Here is a 17,068-nt window from a genome sequence, read left to right on the forward strand (position 1 = left end):
GGGATGTATTTAAGGTCCAAGGGGAGGTGGGAAGGCAGCTCCCTATTGCCTCTCCACCCTCTGGTCTAAGTTCAGGGTTGTCAAGAGGTGCCAGAAGTGGGCCAACTGGTCCTGTCTGATTGGGTCTGGGGGATTTCTCTAGAGTGTGAGAATGTGCTAGAAGAAGAGAGTCCTAGAAAAACTGAGTCTTTTGATAATCTAAAGCAGTTGAACCCAAAAGGAGGGAGCCTGGTGCAGTTGGGATTTCTGGGAATTACGTTCTCACATAACCTAGTTCATTAATGTAGACTACAGAACATTTTATCTTTCATATTTTAAAGATCTGTGGTTTAAAAATCTGTTATGTATATGAGTGTTTTTCCTGTCTCTGTGTGTGCCACACACATGCCTGGTACCCTTGGAGGGCAGAAGGCGGCATCAGATCCCTTGGATCTGGAGTTACAGCAATAGTGAACCACCATATGGATGATGAAAACTCAATGAGGGTGCTCTCGACCACTGAACTCTCTCACAAGCTCCTTCTATATTTTTTGTGCATATGTGTGTCTGAGAGTGAACCCTAGGTCTCATGTATGCTAAGCATGACCTTAGTGTGCCACCAACTCATGCCCCAGCCGTCCCACCATACTGAAAGGGTTAGGAGGAGAAAGCAGGTCCTATGACCTAAGGATTCTTTCTCTCCCTGGAACATTTGTTTCTCCTGGGACTTCGCCGTGTGTGACTCCAGAGCTCGTCCAGGGTGACATTAAACCCTGGGTCCTGGGGAAGGGAGACCGCAAGTGTACCTTCTGCCTTGCGGCTATGGCTGCATGCTCTGGGCTTTCTGGCTGACTTCACCAGGGACAGGGCACTGGGAAGGGATGCACAAGTTTGTTCCGGTCCAAGCCAGAGAGGCAGAGCAGGGTCTGCCAAAGGCTAGGCAGGAAGGTAGAAGAACTCATTCATGCAGTCATGCAGAAATACTCTACATCCCATAAACTTGACCTGAAATCCTAAGAGGTGATAACCTTAGATTGAACTAGCATGGTATTCATTCATTCATTCATTCATGCATGCATGCATTCAGGGACAGGGTCTCACCATGATCCTATCTGGTTTCAAACTTCTGGGCTTACATGATCCTCCTGCCTCAGTCTCCTAAAAAGCTGAGGATACAGTCATATACATACATACATACATACATACATACATACATACATACACACTGTAGTGGCTATTCCTGATTGTTAGCTTGACTTTATCTGGATGAACTACAATCCAGAATTGGAAGGCTCACCTGTGGTCCAGATCCTGAGGCTGGAAGACAGATGTTTCTGGCCTGGAGATCTTGAGGCATAGTGGCCATGAAAAGCTTAGGCTCAGTTGAGGTAGTACACACCTTTAAACCCTGGAGATTGAAGCAAGAAGATCTCTGAGTTCAAGGTCAGCCTGGGACAAGCAAGTCCCAGATTCAGGAGTGGTGGTGTGCACCTTTAATCTGGGACACACCTGCTGGAGGCCTTCATAAGGACATTAGAAGAAGGAAGATTCACTCTTCTCCTGCTTGCCGTGTGGGACTGAACAACTGCTAGATCTTCCATTGGACTTCCATTCTCAGCTGCTGCTGACCCTTGCTGGGGAGTTGGACTACAGACTGTAAGTCATCAACAAATTCCCTTACTGTACAGAGACTACTCATAAGTTCTATGATGCTAAAGAACCTTGGCTAATACACATACATACATACATACATACATACATACATACTGGCATCTTTCTTAGTAATAGCAATATGGCTTTGAAGAAGGCAAGCCAGAGAGCCACCTTATCTATAAGGCTTTGAAGCTGCCTGACCTGGAGCTGTTTCTGGGCTCCTGTTACTATAAAGACCAACGAATCCAAGGGGCTCCTGAGGTGTCTCTCTGAGAACTTCCATTCTGTGAACCTATCAGATAGATTCGGCTCATTGTTCTACTTGCACAGAGGACAGAGGGTCTGAACCATAGGAGGAGAAGTCAGGAAGCATCACACAGGAGAAACAGCCCCATTGTGTCTTGTATTAGTCAGGATTCTCTAGAGTCATGGAATATATATGGAATCTATTGCAATGATTGACATCTGCAGTCCAACTAACCCAACAATGGCCAGCCGTGAATGGAAAATCCAAGAATCTCACATTTGCTCAGTCCCACGAGGCTGGGTGTTTCAGCTGGTCCTCTGTACAAGCTGGAATCCTAAAGGAGGCTTCAGTGGATGTGCTGGCAAAGTGGGTGCACGCAGAAAAGGAATGACTGCTTCCTTCTTCCATTGTCCTTCTATAGGCCTCCAGCAGAAGGTCTCGCCCAGGTTAAAGGTGTGCCTGAAGACCTGGATTGAAGATGTGTGTTGATCCAGATTAAGAGCATGTGCCACCCCACCTCAAGATCTGAATCAAAAGCTTTTCCAGCCTTCAGACACGGGTCATGAGTGTGTCCCCCCCATTTCTGGATTGTAGTTCATTCCAGATATAGTCAAGTTGACAACCAAGAATTGCCATCACGTGTCTCCTGGCAAAGCTTGACCGGATGGGACACGGGCCTTCATTAATGACCACTTCTCCCCAGATACTTCTCCGTACTAGCTCCATTTTGGCAGTAGCTCCTTTCATTTTCACAATAGTCCTACTGGTAGCTCCATGTGAAGGGAGTTGTAGGTTGCCCCTCAATTCCTATCTCCTTTCCTCTTAGTAACAGAAATCTGGAGTGGGTCTAGCTAGAAAATGATTGTACTAGTCAGCTAACGCCATGTAACAAGTGAGGTCCAAATTTAGCAGCTGAAATAAACAAACAAAAATGTTTATTCTTCTCTGAGTTTTGCAGGTTAGTTCTGTGAGTCCTCCAGCTCTAGCAGTTCCAGAGGCTGAAGTCAAAGGTCTGCCAGGGCGCAGTCATCAGAGGGCACACCTAGGGCAGAGGTTTCCTCAGAGCTCACCCATGATACTCTCAGGCTGAGTCCTCTGGCCGTGGATAGCTGTTCCGGCTCTGGTTCCTGTGCAAGTCTCAGCTGGCTTTCCTCAGAGCAAGAAAAAGTGGGCGGGATAGTATATTTTTGCCTTTTTGAAAAGGCAGAAATGGATCCAACTTCCAGTATATGTGAACACAATATGGCTGTCTTTCAAACTGGAGCACCCTCATCATCTACTGTGAAGGAACTCCTGATGTGAACTAAAGAGATACCATGCCCACTTTCGACATTTTTTTTTTTTTTTTTTTTTTGAGACAAGGTGTCTCGCCTGGGGCTCACAACATTGACTGACTGGTCAGTAAACCCTAGGAATTCTTCTATCCCTACCTTCTCAAGGCAGGGATTATAAATGTGTGCACCAAGTCCAACTTTTTTGGCCTGGGTTCTAGGACTTGAATTCAGGTCCTCTTGTTCACAGAGGGGTTTCTTTATTAACTATGCTGTCTTCTCGGTTCCTACTAGGATATTGTAAGCCAGTACATTCAGAGCTCTGTTAGTTACAAACCCAGTTGCATGCATGGTAGTACTATAGAGGAAAACAGGGTTCACAGGTTTGTAGAAGTTTTTCAACAGCAAGAGCTAGCTTGAGGCTGCCATGACTTCTAATTTACTTCATTACACACCGTATCTCCCCATTCTTGTATAGAACCCCTATGGGAGTCATCTGGAACGCAGTCCCATCTTCCCATTTATGCCTGAGAAAATCAGGTGGTTGACCCAAGTGCAGGGAGAGGGCAGCAGAGAGTGTATCCATTATTCTCCCCGTCTGTCTGTCCTGTGGGGACACTCAGTGAGGAACAGTATGCACCTGGAAAGTGGTGGATTGGGAAACATTCTCCATTTCAAAATAAGTTATGGGAAGGGCTGGTGTGAGGGAACAAAAAGAGCCTGCCTAGCCCATGGCTCAGGAAAGACCTTGGCAGGCAGGGAAGACAGCTGGCTCAGGCCAAGCCACCAGTGAGAATATACCAAAGGAGGGACAGCCTCTAGAAAGCTCCAAGGCATGAGGCCACCTCCCGGAGAGGATGCTAACCAGGTCCTCGTGAGGGACAGAACAATGTGTCCGAGGGGCAAACGCTCCTTAGGGACTGCCAGTTCAGACTCCAGGATGTATCAGGCAATCCAGTTCCCATTAGTGGTCAATAAGGACTGCAGCTCATTTTCTCAGTCCAGTTCTTGGTTCCCCTCTGAGCGCGCCCCTCCTGGCACTTCCCTGACTTTCAGAGTCCATAACAACAGAATAAGGCCCATCAGGTGGCCTGGGGGACTGTTGTGGGCGGGCACAGCTCACCCTCCCTCCCTGCCTCTTTGTGGCAGGGCTCAGATGGCAAGCTCCAGTACTGCACACCAGGTACTTGCTTTAGCAAGCTGCTCACCCACAAAGGACCTCCTGTGTGGAGATGGTCCCCGTAACATGCAGGGGTCAGAGTCAAACTAGAATAAGCAAAGGGGGAATGCTGCGCTGGTTTATGTAACTGAAAAGGTGGAGATGGATCCAGCTTTCCAGCACAGGAGAACACACATATGGCTACCATTTCTACATTCTCTCAAACTGGGGCACCCTCCTTATCTGCTGCAAAGGAGCCCCTGATGCGGTATAGAAAGACACCGTTCCATCCCACTTTCAGCATTTCCAGCACATCCGCAAACGGGGAAAGCCCTATGGGCCAGATGCAGTCTGATGGGCTGGGCCTGTGTTATGTGGCCATTTCATTCAACGTGGAACTGCAGGCCCTAGCACACTACATTCATTAAAGAAGTTCAGCTCGGAGAAATGGAGTGTTCCTGCCAGAACAATGGGACACAATGTGGCTGATGGCTTTTCTATGCACACTTGCAAAAAGTCTTCCACCAAATCCTGGTCGTCCTGAACCTTACCTCCTCAAGGTCCCCTGCCTTCTATCTTCCCAAGGACCTCCCTTCACTTTCCCACCTGGTTTACCGAGACAATGTTTCTGTTCCATTGTTTGCTGTTTTATTTTCGTGATGTGTTAGGGTACACTGTCTATTCAATTGTTAGTTCTATACCCAGCAGAGAGCTAATGGTCCATCATGGCTCTCATACTTTGTATATATTTGTTGCTTCTTCATCTGCCTAAGGCATTCTCTGATTGGCTTTAACAAAGCTCTAATAGCAAACAGCAGGGCAGGAAGTGGAAGGCAGAAGTTCCATGCAGAGATAGGGTCTCTGGGAGAAGAATCGAGAGGCAGGAGATTCAGGCAGTGAATGCTGAGGTGGATGGACGACTCAGAGCAAGCACAGAGGTAGACCTGGCCATGTGGTGTGGTGTAGGCCACAATTAGTGGGTTAGAGAAGCCAGGAGGAAGCCCAAGCTAAAGGCCCAAGCTTTTAACATACCTGAGTCTCCATGCCTTTATTTAAACTGCTGGCAGGTGCATGAAAGTTATATAGTGAGGCATTTCTGTTTGGTTACTTGGTTTTGAGGCAAGACCTCCCTATGTAGCTCAGGCTACCTTCAAACTGATACTATTCTTCCCTCCGCCTCTGAGTGCTGGTAAGACACACAGTGTGCCCAGAGGACCTTAGCCAGCGTGAGATAAAGACCTTGGGACAGATCCTTCCATTCACTCCAGAACGCATCTAACCAGAGGAATCATATAGGAGAGGCAGTTCTCTCTCTGTGACAGCTGTAGTGTGTATGTAGCACCCTTTGGAGACAGAAGAGCTGCCGGCAGGGCAGGCTTCTCCTTCCAGATGCCATTAGGTTTCCCCACACTGGCAGGCTGAATGACAGCTGACTGTAAAGTTGCAGCTGGGTGTGAACAGTTTGGGTCACTAAGAGGAACAGACATGAAGAAGTGCAGACACCATCCAACTTGAGTGGGCAGATGGGACTAGTGGATCCAACCTGGTCATTGCCCAGTTCCAGCTGAGACACACTGGGTATAGACTCCTTATGCTTTGTTTAAACAAATATTTCCTTCCTTAGCTTGTTTCTTTATTATTATTATTTATTTGTTGTGTGATATGTGTGATGTGTATAATATGTGTATGTTATATGTGTGTATGTTACATGTGTGTGATGAGTGTGTGAGAGAGATGCCTGTGTGTGATGAGAGAGAGAGAGAGAGAGAGAGAGAGAGAGAGAGAGAGAGAGAGAACTTTCAGGCATTAACTCACTCATTTTACCTCTATAAGGATTCCAAAGAACAAATTTGGGTCCATAAGCAGCAAGTGCATTACCCACTGCACTGTCTTATTCACTGAGTGATCTTTAAAATACATATATACCTTATTTTTACTTTATAAATCTTCATGTGGGTGTGATTTGTGGAGGTGTGCACATGCTGTGTGCATGTACATGGGTGTATGCAAATGGTCTATGTGTGTGCATATGTTTGAGTGGGTGCAGATCACATTCACAGACCACATGTGAAGGACAGAGAACAACCTTGGGTCTTAGTCCTGGTCTTCCACTGTGTTTGAAACAGGGTCTATTACTTGCTCTGCCCACCAAGTCAGCAAGCCTGCAGAGGCTTCTGTGGAGTCTGCTGTCCCCAGCTTGCAGCAGGAGCACTCACATCCCAGATAAATGCCACCACGCCTGTCTTTATGTGGGTTCTGGGGTTCCCAACTAGGTCCTCAGGCTGTGCAGTGGCAGCTTTGCCCACTGAGCCATCTCCCAGCCGTCTCACTTTTAACTGATGCATGGTAATTGCTCACACTGGTAGCACTCAAGGTGTTTCTTTTGTGTCTCTGTGTGTGTGTGTGCACGTGTACATGTGATTGTGGAGGTCAGAGGGTAATCTTGTACAGTATCCTTAGAAAAACCCCACAGTCCCTTTAAGACCCTCCTGAAAGGGTCTCCCTTGGGTTTGGAGTCCACTCTTTATTAGGTGGGCTGGGTGGTCAGAGAGCTCCAAGGATCCTGCTGCCACTGTCTCCCCTGGGCTGGGTTTACAGGCGCAGGCTCAGCCTGACATTTTCCACATGGTTTCTGGGATTGAACATAGGTCTCGGTGCCTGTGAGGTACACCCTTCTACCCTTCCAGCGTGACATTTTAGTACCTGTAGATAGTGTGTAATGAGTAGATCAGGTAACTGACAAACAGGTAACCTCCACGTTAGCCACCGCTCTGTTCTGTTCGGAGCCCTCAGAAACCGCTTGCTCGCCATTTTAGGCCGCAGTCGCCGTAGTTTGCCACTGTGTGAACACTGGAACTGATCTGTCTGCCTCAGCAGCTCTCCTGTGTCTGTGAGCCAGCTTTCTCCATACTCCCACCTTACACTTTTCTTCTCCAGGTGGCTCGGACTGCAAAACAACGCCTCCCCACAGGAATGATGAGCTTGCAGACTGTGTTCACAGGGACCCCAGCAGCTGAGGTCAGGTAGGGATGACAGGGTTGTTCGGCAACCCCCTAGAGAATTTCTACATCTGGCTCCATGGTGATGCTATGAAGTTGATCAGCTTCTCCATCTGGGGCCTGACTCTCTCCCTGCTCAGGGTCTGGGCTCGTGAAAGAGAGTGGCTCGTGAAAGAGAGTAATAATAATAAAAAAAAAAAAAAAAAAAAGAGAGAGTGGCTTTGTATAAAGAGAAGAGCCCTTTGAGCCCCTCAGAGTCTGGAATGAGTATGCCCTCGGGATTACACCTGCTCTTGTGCATTTTTTTGTTTGTTTGTTTGTTTGTTTGTTTGGTTTGGTTTTTGTTTTTTTTTTGTTTTTTTCTGCAGCACTGTCACACCTTACTGACCTGCTGTTTAAGAGGAGGATTCCCAGGTAGGCTTCATCTGGTCTTTGATAGCATCTGAGTCACAGTCACTTCGGTCTTGCCACATCCCTTTTGCTGTACACTGGGCCTTATTTTCATTGTCATCTCACCCTTACAGAGGCAAAGGGGACTGAACAACAGAAAGCAGAGCTGATACTCCACTGTGTCATAGCAGGTAGTGGACTATGAGACTCTGGGGCTGTACAGGCAGTGAGCTCAAATCTTCCTTTTGCCCCATGTCTCTTTTAATGGCTCTGGTTCTGACGGAGAAGCCGTGACTCTGCACAGACTCCCCAGTTTTCCCTTAAAATACTTCTCTGGGCACTGAGGAGATGCCCCAGGAAGTAAAGCATTTACCATTCGAGCATGAGGACCTAAGCTTGATCCCCAAAGCCCATGCAAAAATTGGGGTGTGACCCCAACACTGGGTGTGACAGAAGGATCTCAGGAGCTCCTTGGCCAGCCTACTCATCCTGCTGAATGCCAGGTCTCAGTAGGAGACCCTGTCTCAGAAACAATCAAACAAAAACCAAAAATCTGTAGGCAGCACCCAAGGAAATTTACATCCAAGGTTGACCACGTGTGTATGTGGTCACGCGCACACGCACACAAATGCACACAAACACACACATTGCATACATGCAAATGCTTATCTTTCTCCTTCTTCTTGGTGGTAAAGACCAGAAAGAAGCAGAGGGGAGAAGAGTCTTAAGCTCTTTCCTGCACAGGAACATTTGCTTCCAGAACTGAGCTGTTTCTCGGCACACTGGTCTATTTTTGCAGTAGAGTCGGCTGCCCCATGCCAAGGTTTCTTACCGCAAATAGAAGTTCTGGAAGGGCCTGCTGGTTTCCTCCAGCCTTCAGACACCTCTTCACATTTCATCTGGTTTACCCTCCCCATTCCCAAAAGGAAATATTTGGAGTATTTTCTGTTCCAGATAGGAGGCTCTCCCCAGGGCGCCCCGCTGGGCAGGAGCCTCACCTCAGCCTCAGTCCTGGCCTCTGGTACAGCTTTCACTATCCCAGGAAGCTAAGCTTAGCCTCAGTGTGCCAGTCTAGATCCTAAACTGTAGGCCCAACCATGAGTAAAATAGAGTCCCAGAAGCCGCCTCCTGTGACCCTGGTCCCTTCCAATCCCTGGCCCTTCTAAATGTCTGAGGCCCACCTGTCATTCAAACTAGGACTTGGAAGTTCTTCACACAAGGGTCATGGGCAAGATGACATTTGACTGAGACACTTTACAAAGAGATGCCTGAAGTCAGAATGTTCTAGAAACTATTCCTTATAGTTGAATCAAAACAGGTGGAGAAAAAAAANAAAAAAAAAAAAAAAAAAAAAGAAAATAAAAAAAAAAAAAAAAAAAAAAAAAAAAGACCTGTTGGTTCTCTGGTTGACCAGGGATTGTCAACCTCACAAGGACTTCATGAGACAAAAACTTCCTTTAGTTTGTCAGGGTCCAAAGTCAGGAAATTCAGGGAGAAAGCTAGTTCTGGAGGTACTCAGAGTGAGCTTTGGAAGGTTCCAGAACAACAACAAATGCAACAATCCAAAAAACTCTCCCATTGTATAAGTAACTCGGTGTCTTCTCCAGACTTCTTGTAAGACAGCGACTGAGTGATGCTGTAAACTGCTGTTAGCTTTCATTTCTCCTTTTGGGGACAGTAGGTAATGATGACAATACAGCTCCTGTCACATCGATGAGGCTCTCAGTGTGACAAGAGCATCTTAGAGTTGGACTCCTCTACATGAAAGACTCATTTTCCACATGGCCCAGCTTGTTCAAACCAAAGGCACCGTCCATTTCAGAACGCAGACTCCTAATGTCAACAAGACTTAGACGAAGATTTGACCATGAACAACTGTGGGACTTTCAGTGACTTCCAAGCTCTTGTGGCCACCAGAATCCCCTGGAGGCTGTGTCTGTAGACGGCTGGGCTGCATCCCTGGAGCTGTGAGTCAGCCGACCTGGAGCGGGGCCCAAGAATGTGCCTTCCTGAGTCGTTCTCAGGTGACACTGATGTGTCGGGATCTGGGCCACACCCTAAGAACAAGCAGCTTCAGTGACGCAGGCCCTGCCTCCGCCTCAGTAGTGGAGGTCTTGGTGAATTGTGTTGTCATTCTGCTCTGTCCTGCCTTCTCCACAATTGTCCTTAACGTCTTTAACTGATCTGAGGCATGGGGGGTGCTGTGGGAATCGTGGAGAAATGTGTGTATGCGTGTGTGAGTGTTCGACTGTGGAGGCCAGAGAGAGATCGCTGTCAGGTGACTTCACCGATTGCCAAGACTTACAAGCCAGCCCGCTCTAGGATTGCCTGGATCCATTTCCTCAGTTCTCGGGTTATTGGCTTCTCTGAGGATTGAACTCAGATCCTATTGCTTGCGTGGCAAGAACTTTATATCTGAGCCATTTCCCCAGCCCCTTGGTTTTTTGTTTTTGACACAGAGTCCCACCCTATAGCCCCGGGTGCTGCTGATCCTCCTCCCTCCTCCCTCCAATGCAGAGGTAACAAGCGTGTGCTGACACATTGGGCTGATTTTGATTATATGTGCTTATCAGAACAGTGCGATGAGTTCTTCAACGCATGTATACCGTGTTGACCTTTATCAGAGTTGGGTAGGGAGCATAAGCTTTCATCATTTCCTTGTGTTGGGAGCCTTTGAACTCACTTCTAGCCTGGGCTACATAATGAGACCCTGTCTCAATATGTAAATACAAAACCTGTTAGGTCCTAAAGAAACTCAGGACAAATGGCTAACCATGGTGCCTATTTAATATGCCAAAGTGCATGCTGGCCACAAGCTCACTCAGTACCTGCGGTTCCTCTCTGCCTCTCACCTCACTCCCTACTCTAAACCTCTCCAGTTCAGGGGCTTCGCTTCCCCTGTGTCTAAGTTAGGGTTTTACTGCTGTGAACAGACACCATGACCAAGACAACTCTTATAAAGGACAGCATTTAATCAGGGCTGGTTTACAGGTTCAGAGGTTCAGTCCATTATCATCAAGACAGGAGCATGGCAGCATCCAGTCAGGCATAGCACAGGAGAAGCTGAGAGTCCTACATCTTTATCTGAAGGTTGCTAGCAGAATACTGGCTTCCAGGTAGCTAAGATGAGGGTCTTAAAGCCCACACCCACTCCAACAGGGCCACACCTACTCCAACATGGCCACACCTTCTAATAGTGCTACTCCCTGGGCTGAGCACATACACACTATCACACCCAGTTTCTCTTTCCTACATAACTCTGCCATTTCGGCTTGCATTCTTGTGGTCCCTCTCTTTTCTTTCCCTACCCCTTCTCTTCCCCTGGACCAGTTCAGTCTATGGTCATCTCTAGTCTACTATTTTCTCTCCTTGCTCCGGACTCCTGGCTGTGCTTTTCCTCATAAAGCCTTCCCCTTACCCACACCTAGGAGTGGACGTGTATCATTTTCACTCACCTGGTGCTTGGAATGCAGGAGAGGCAGATATGAGTTCCCTCTCAAGGGGCTCGGGCTCTCTTAACCAAACTGAGCTGCAGATGTGGCTCTCTTAAGGTATACGCGGATCATTTGTTCCACCATCTTTGACTCCAAACTCCACCTCTTTCTTCAGCTGCTTCTTCCCTCTGCCTCCTCTAACCATTTGTCCCTCCTGGTCCACTTGGTGTCTCTCTGGCTCCTGGAGCCTTCTGAGCTTCCTGGGGTGCCCATCACCTGGGCATCTCTCTATTAATCCTCTCACCCTACTGGGCCCCCCCGCCATGTGGAAAGTGATGCCTCTCCTCTGTCTCTTTTGGGACATTTATCTCTGATAAGTCTCCTAGCTTGGCATTGCCACAGGTTGAAATTCTTGTCATCTGGACCCTTGCCCCTCTCTCTAGTCCATTTTCCCTTTCCACATGTTCTCAGCTCCTTCCTGGAGTTTTCTTGCTTCCCGATAGGAGCTGCCTGCTAAATCTCACAGCTTCCTTTTACCCTCCTGGGCCTCTCTCGGGTGGAGTTCCTATCTGCAACTCTGTCCCTTCTGTGTCTCAGGTCCTTTCCAAAAGTTCCACTGCTTCCTGTGTGTTCCTGGGCCTTATATGAACCACCCTTCCTTCCTTCCTTCCTTCCTTCCTTCCTTCCTTCCTTCCTTCCTCTCTCTTTCTTCCTACTCAGACTCAGAGGTTTTATTAAAGCCTCACTGCTTTACTGCAAACACCTTGCCTGAGTATAGCTTTTTAAAAAAGATTTATTTACTTTATATATGTGAGTACACTGTCGCTGTCTTCAGACACACCAAAAGAGAGCGTTGGATTCCATTACAGATGGTTGTGAGCCACCATGTGGTTGCTGAGAATTGAACTCAGGTCCTCTGGAAGAACAATAACAGTGCTCTTAACTGCTGAGCCATCTCTCCAGCCTCACATTCAATTTTCAAATTCTCTCCTATGACAATAACTTCTACCATTGCACAAACAAAACCCCAAATCACTTATATCTAAACTTTCTATGCTTGCAAGTCTCTTATCACTAAGTGTTTTCTACTTTTCATCCTTAAAAATCTTTCTTTCTTTTTTTTTTTTTTTTTTTAGTTTTTTTTCGAGACAGGGTTTCTCTGTATAGCCCTGGCTGTCCTGGAACTCACTTTGTAGACCAGGCTGGCCTCGAATTCAGAAATCCGTCTGTCTTTGCCCCTTCCAAGTGCGCCACCACCACCCGGCTCTTAAAAATCTTTTATCTCTACTATTTATTTGCTATTTGCTCTAAAAAAAAAAAATCTCTTAATAATATGCTATAAACTATCTCAGGATTTGCAAGTTCACTGAGTATAGTTAAAAAGCTGTAAATTCTGTAGTAAAAGGTTAGATTAAAACTTGTAACAAAAGCCGGGCATGGTGGCACACGCCTTTAATCCCAGCACTCGGGAGGCAGAGGCAGGCAGATTTCTGAGTTCGAGGCCAGCCTGGTCTACAAAGTGAGTTCCAGGACAGCCAGGGCTACACAGAGAAACCCTGTCTCAGAAAAAAAAGAAAGAAAAAAAAAAAAAAAAGAAAAAGAAAAACTTGTAACAAGAGCTTGATAGTTTAAAACAAATATACATAGTGTCCTAGCTTGGGTTCCATTGCTATGAAGAGACACTATGACCAAGGCAACTCTTTTTTTTTTTTTTTTTTTAAAGATTTACTTATTTATTTATTTATTTATTTTTTAAAGATTTATTTATTTAAGTAATTATGTAAGTGCACTGTAGCTGTCTTCAGACACTCCAGAAGATGGATGGTTGTGAGCCACCATGTGGTTGCTGGGATTTGAACTCCGGACCTTCGGAGTAGTCGGGTGCTCTTATCCACTGAGCCATCTCACCAGCCCCCAAGGCAACTCTTAAAGGAAAACATTTAATTGGGACTGCCTTATGGTTTCAGAAGTTCATTATCATCACGGCAGAAAGCATGGCAGCATGCAGGCAGACATGGTGCTAGAGAAGAAGCTGAGAGTTCTACATCTTGATCCAAAGGGAGCCAGACAGAGACTGGCTTCCATAGGCAGCAATGAGAAGGTTCTCTTCCACACTGGGTGGAGCTGGGTGGAGGAAACCCCAAAACTTACCCCCACAGTGACACACCTCCTCTAACAAGGCCCACACCTTCTAATAGTGCCACCTCCCATGAGCCAAGTATATTCAAACTACCACACATAGGTAATCTTAATTGGCTACAGTGTGTTATCTGTGATTCAACTCTTGTTTAGGAAAATAAATGATGTTAAATAGCAACCATGTGGCTGGCAGCCATAGTTACTAAGGTAAAAGAGAGTAAGGTAAAAAAGAGTTACTAAGGTAAAAGATGTGTAATGTCATCACTGTCTTAGTTAAGAGGACCAGGGGGTGTAAAGTAGCTGAAATAGCACTAACAGATTCTCAGTCCTGCTGACTGAGCCCTCTGCTCATCACTGTGTCTATAGAAGGAGAAGGCAACAGCAGGTCTCCAAGACAGTTTGGATCAGAATAGATTTTCATATGATGATAAGTTCCTAGGGTATAAAGGTCTGCTCGGGCTAATAGAAACTGACTTGAAGATATACATCTAGCCTCTTGGTCTTTGCTAATTTTATTAAGCTTTAGCTATTTGGATAAACAGTCTTACAAGAGACTGTGATGTTCTATAATTGTGCACTATAAAAGGATCAAGAAAGCTGGGCGTGGTGGCGCACGCCTTTAATCCCAGCACTGGGGAGGCAGNGGCAGGTGGATTTCTGAGTTCGAGGCCAGCCTGGTCTACAAAGTGAGTTCCAGGACAGCCAGGGCTATAAAGAGAAACCCTGTCTCGAAAAACAAAAAACAAAAAAAAAAAAAAAAAAAAAAAAAAAAAAAAAAAAAAAAAAAAAAAAAAAAAGGGATCAAGAAAGTAAGGTTCCCAGTCCCTCTGTGGACTATATTTATGGTCTTATAAATTCTCAATCTTGCTGTGGGCTGCATTCATAGCTTAAGAGTCTTCAATTAAGTCTTCAATCCAAATCTTTAAGGTCCAAACTTAACAGGGATAAAACTGTGAAATCCCAATCTTATTAAAGCTACTAACTTGTTATAAACTCTTAAATATAATTAAGACATGCAAGTTAATTGTTTTATATACATATGATAAATGATCAAATTCTTTAATAGGTTCAGAACTATGTTCATAGTTATGCTAAATACAAATGTAATTTGTGATTCTGTGTTTCTGCCTTACTCCTGGGGTGTCAGAATGCCCCTAGGGGAGGTGAAACACAGAGGCGTTAGGCTACATTCCTTTCTCCCCATTGGGGTGCTGGGCTCATGGGTTGCCACCACACTGCTCAATGGAGAAATAATTGTAGCCCAAGACAGGGGCCCCAGCCCGTGTTTCTCCAGATGAGAAACTACACTGGCTGGAACGGAGGCTGTGGTACTCCTGGGTACCCAGACACCTCTGGGAACCTCAAAGAGTTAAAAATGGGGGTCCTCAAGCCAGTGATGAGCCCGGGGCAGAGAACCTGACTTAGCTCAGGGTGAGCACTAAGAGTGTGGAGAGGCCCTTTTCTTAAGTGCGGCTCTGTGTGATGAAGCCTTCCTCCAACAGCAGTCCTTGATGAAAGAGACAGTCCTTGCTTGTCCAAACTGTTTATCCACGCCAGAAAAGAATGCATACGACTTACTCAGGGGAACCAGCGACTTACTCAGGGGAACCAGAGATTAAATACCTTTTGTGGAGGCAGGGAGCCGGGAGGATGCTCGGGAAGGAAAGCTTATTGGCTAAACCCTTGGGGCTTACCGAGACTCCTCATGGGCATGGAGAACTCTGGGTTTCTAGGCTACCTGACCAGTTGTCATGGTGCTCTTGGTGGGGTGTTGTGGTCACGAGCTCCAGGACAGGAGTCTGGCCTTTGTCACTTAAGAGTTCGGGGATTCTGCTGCTATCTTGCTAGTACTTCTCTCTGGTGGCACTTCTGTCCCACAGTGACTCATTGACAGGGACAAGCCTTATTTAGTCTTCTGGATATGTTTTCAAGGATACGCCTAAAGCAAGTAAAAACAAAGTTGGTTTAAAGTCAAGCATATTTAATAGGTGGATGGTCCTTAAACTCTTCAGAGGCCTGCTAAACACAGCATTTAAGGTGTTTCATATGAAAGCTTCTCATGATAGACAGAAATGCTAGATCCTAACACCACCCTGAGGTCTCCAGAGAAGATGATGGGCACGGATGACTCTCCGCCCCCCCCCCCCATGTTGTGGTAAAGCTAACCACTGGGCAACGGCCCCACGCCTCGGCCACTGCCAGGCCTTGACAAAACTGTGGACACTGTTGGGTTGGTTGACCTACTCTGCTTCATTAGGAAGTTTCAACTTCCACAAGTTCCTTCACCACAGGAAAATCTCAGATTTCTGAGATTCTGGGTCTGGCAGCCAAAGGCTAATGCTGCCCAGGGTAGCAGCTGAAAATGTAATGCTGTCCTGGGTGATAGCTGAAGACCTATGACCTTTGTCCCCTAAGGAGCCATCAAAACCATGGGAGCCTACGGTAACTGTCCAGGTGGCAGCAGATCTCTGTCACTTTAATTGATACAGAGGCCATTTGGATTATACTTCCTGCTCTATTTATCCTTCTCGGATCTTTGATGAGGTTGACAGCTGTGGTGTCAGTTGGGCCGCTGCAAGTACCCAGCTTCTCCCCCTAAGGCTGCCGCCGCCAGGATAGTTAACTTCATATGAAATACCAGGCCCCGCTCTCTAGAGCCACTGGGTCTGCTGCTGACAAAGGCAGACGTGGACACACAGTTTACCTTGCTGACAGGTTTCACACTAAGAGAGATAAACTCACAAAACAGGTTTCAATGTAGCTTTTTAACTACTCCTTTATTTAAAGAAACTTGCTTTGCATGACTATTCTCTGTAATCAACCAACTTGTGTCTCATGATACCTGATTAAATGGAAAAGGAAAGGGTTAAAGTTTATGTGAGTCATGAGGGTCTAAGAAAGTAATTTAATATATCAAATGTAAGTTTTCATTCTTAGGTCTGAGTATGTGAAAGCTGACACCATGAGGGTCTAAGAAAGGGATTGAAGATATATGAAAAATCAAAAATATTTCCCTCTCTATGCTACAATAGTATTAAGACTTCAAAAGTTCAGAGTTTTAATATTAATCAATGGAGTTTAGATAAGTTATTAATCAAGCACTGGTAGAGAAATGACTACCATTATCAGTCACAAGTTCAATTTTTAATTTTCTTTGGTTGTCTTATAAGTATATAGTTACAAGTGCTTCTTATTGTACTGAAAATATTTCCATCCTACCTATCTAACAATCAATCATCTATCTATCTATCTATCTATCTATCTATCTATCTATCTATCTATCTATCTATCTATCTCCAGCCCTCTGGACAGAGGAAAATGTGCTTGTGGTTTAACCCAAAGCAACAGTGCTTGCTTTGACTTGAAGGCATGAACCTACTTCAGCTGTTTATAGACACCTGTTAGCTGCTTCTTTTACAATGAGGATTTTCAGTACAGATTATGATCAGTGGTAATGCTAACATATCTAAAACTTTTATCTATTTTGTAAACTTAAAAAATTCACGTCCATGGCCTAGGTTCCCCTGCCTACTGCCTATTCCTGAGGGTGGGATCTCTCTCTCTCTTTCAGTCTCTTCCTCTGTCTGTCTGTCTGTCTCTCTGCCTCTGTCTCTCTCTCTCTGCTCTGTCTCTGTCTCTCTGTCTCTGTCTCTCTGTCTCTCTCTTTCTCCTTGCTTTGGGACTACTTCCATACCCTCAACTACCAGGACCATGGGCCTGGAAGTTTCAAATGTACACCCAAGTGCCGGGCGTGGTGACGCACGCCTTTAATCCCAGCACTTGGGAGGCAGAGGCAG

This window comes from Mus pahari, chromosome 12 (genome assembly GCF_900095145.1).
Source record: "Mus pahari chromosome 12, PAHARI_EIJ_v1.1, whole genome shotgun sequence".
Classification (NCBI taxonomy): Eukaryota; Metazoa; Chordata; class Mammalia; order Rodentia; family Muridae; genus Mus; species Mus pahari.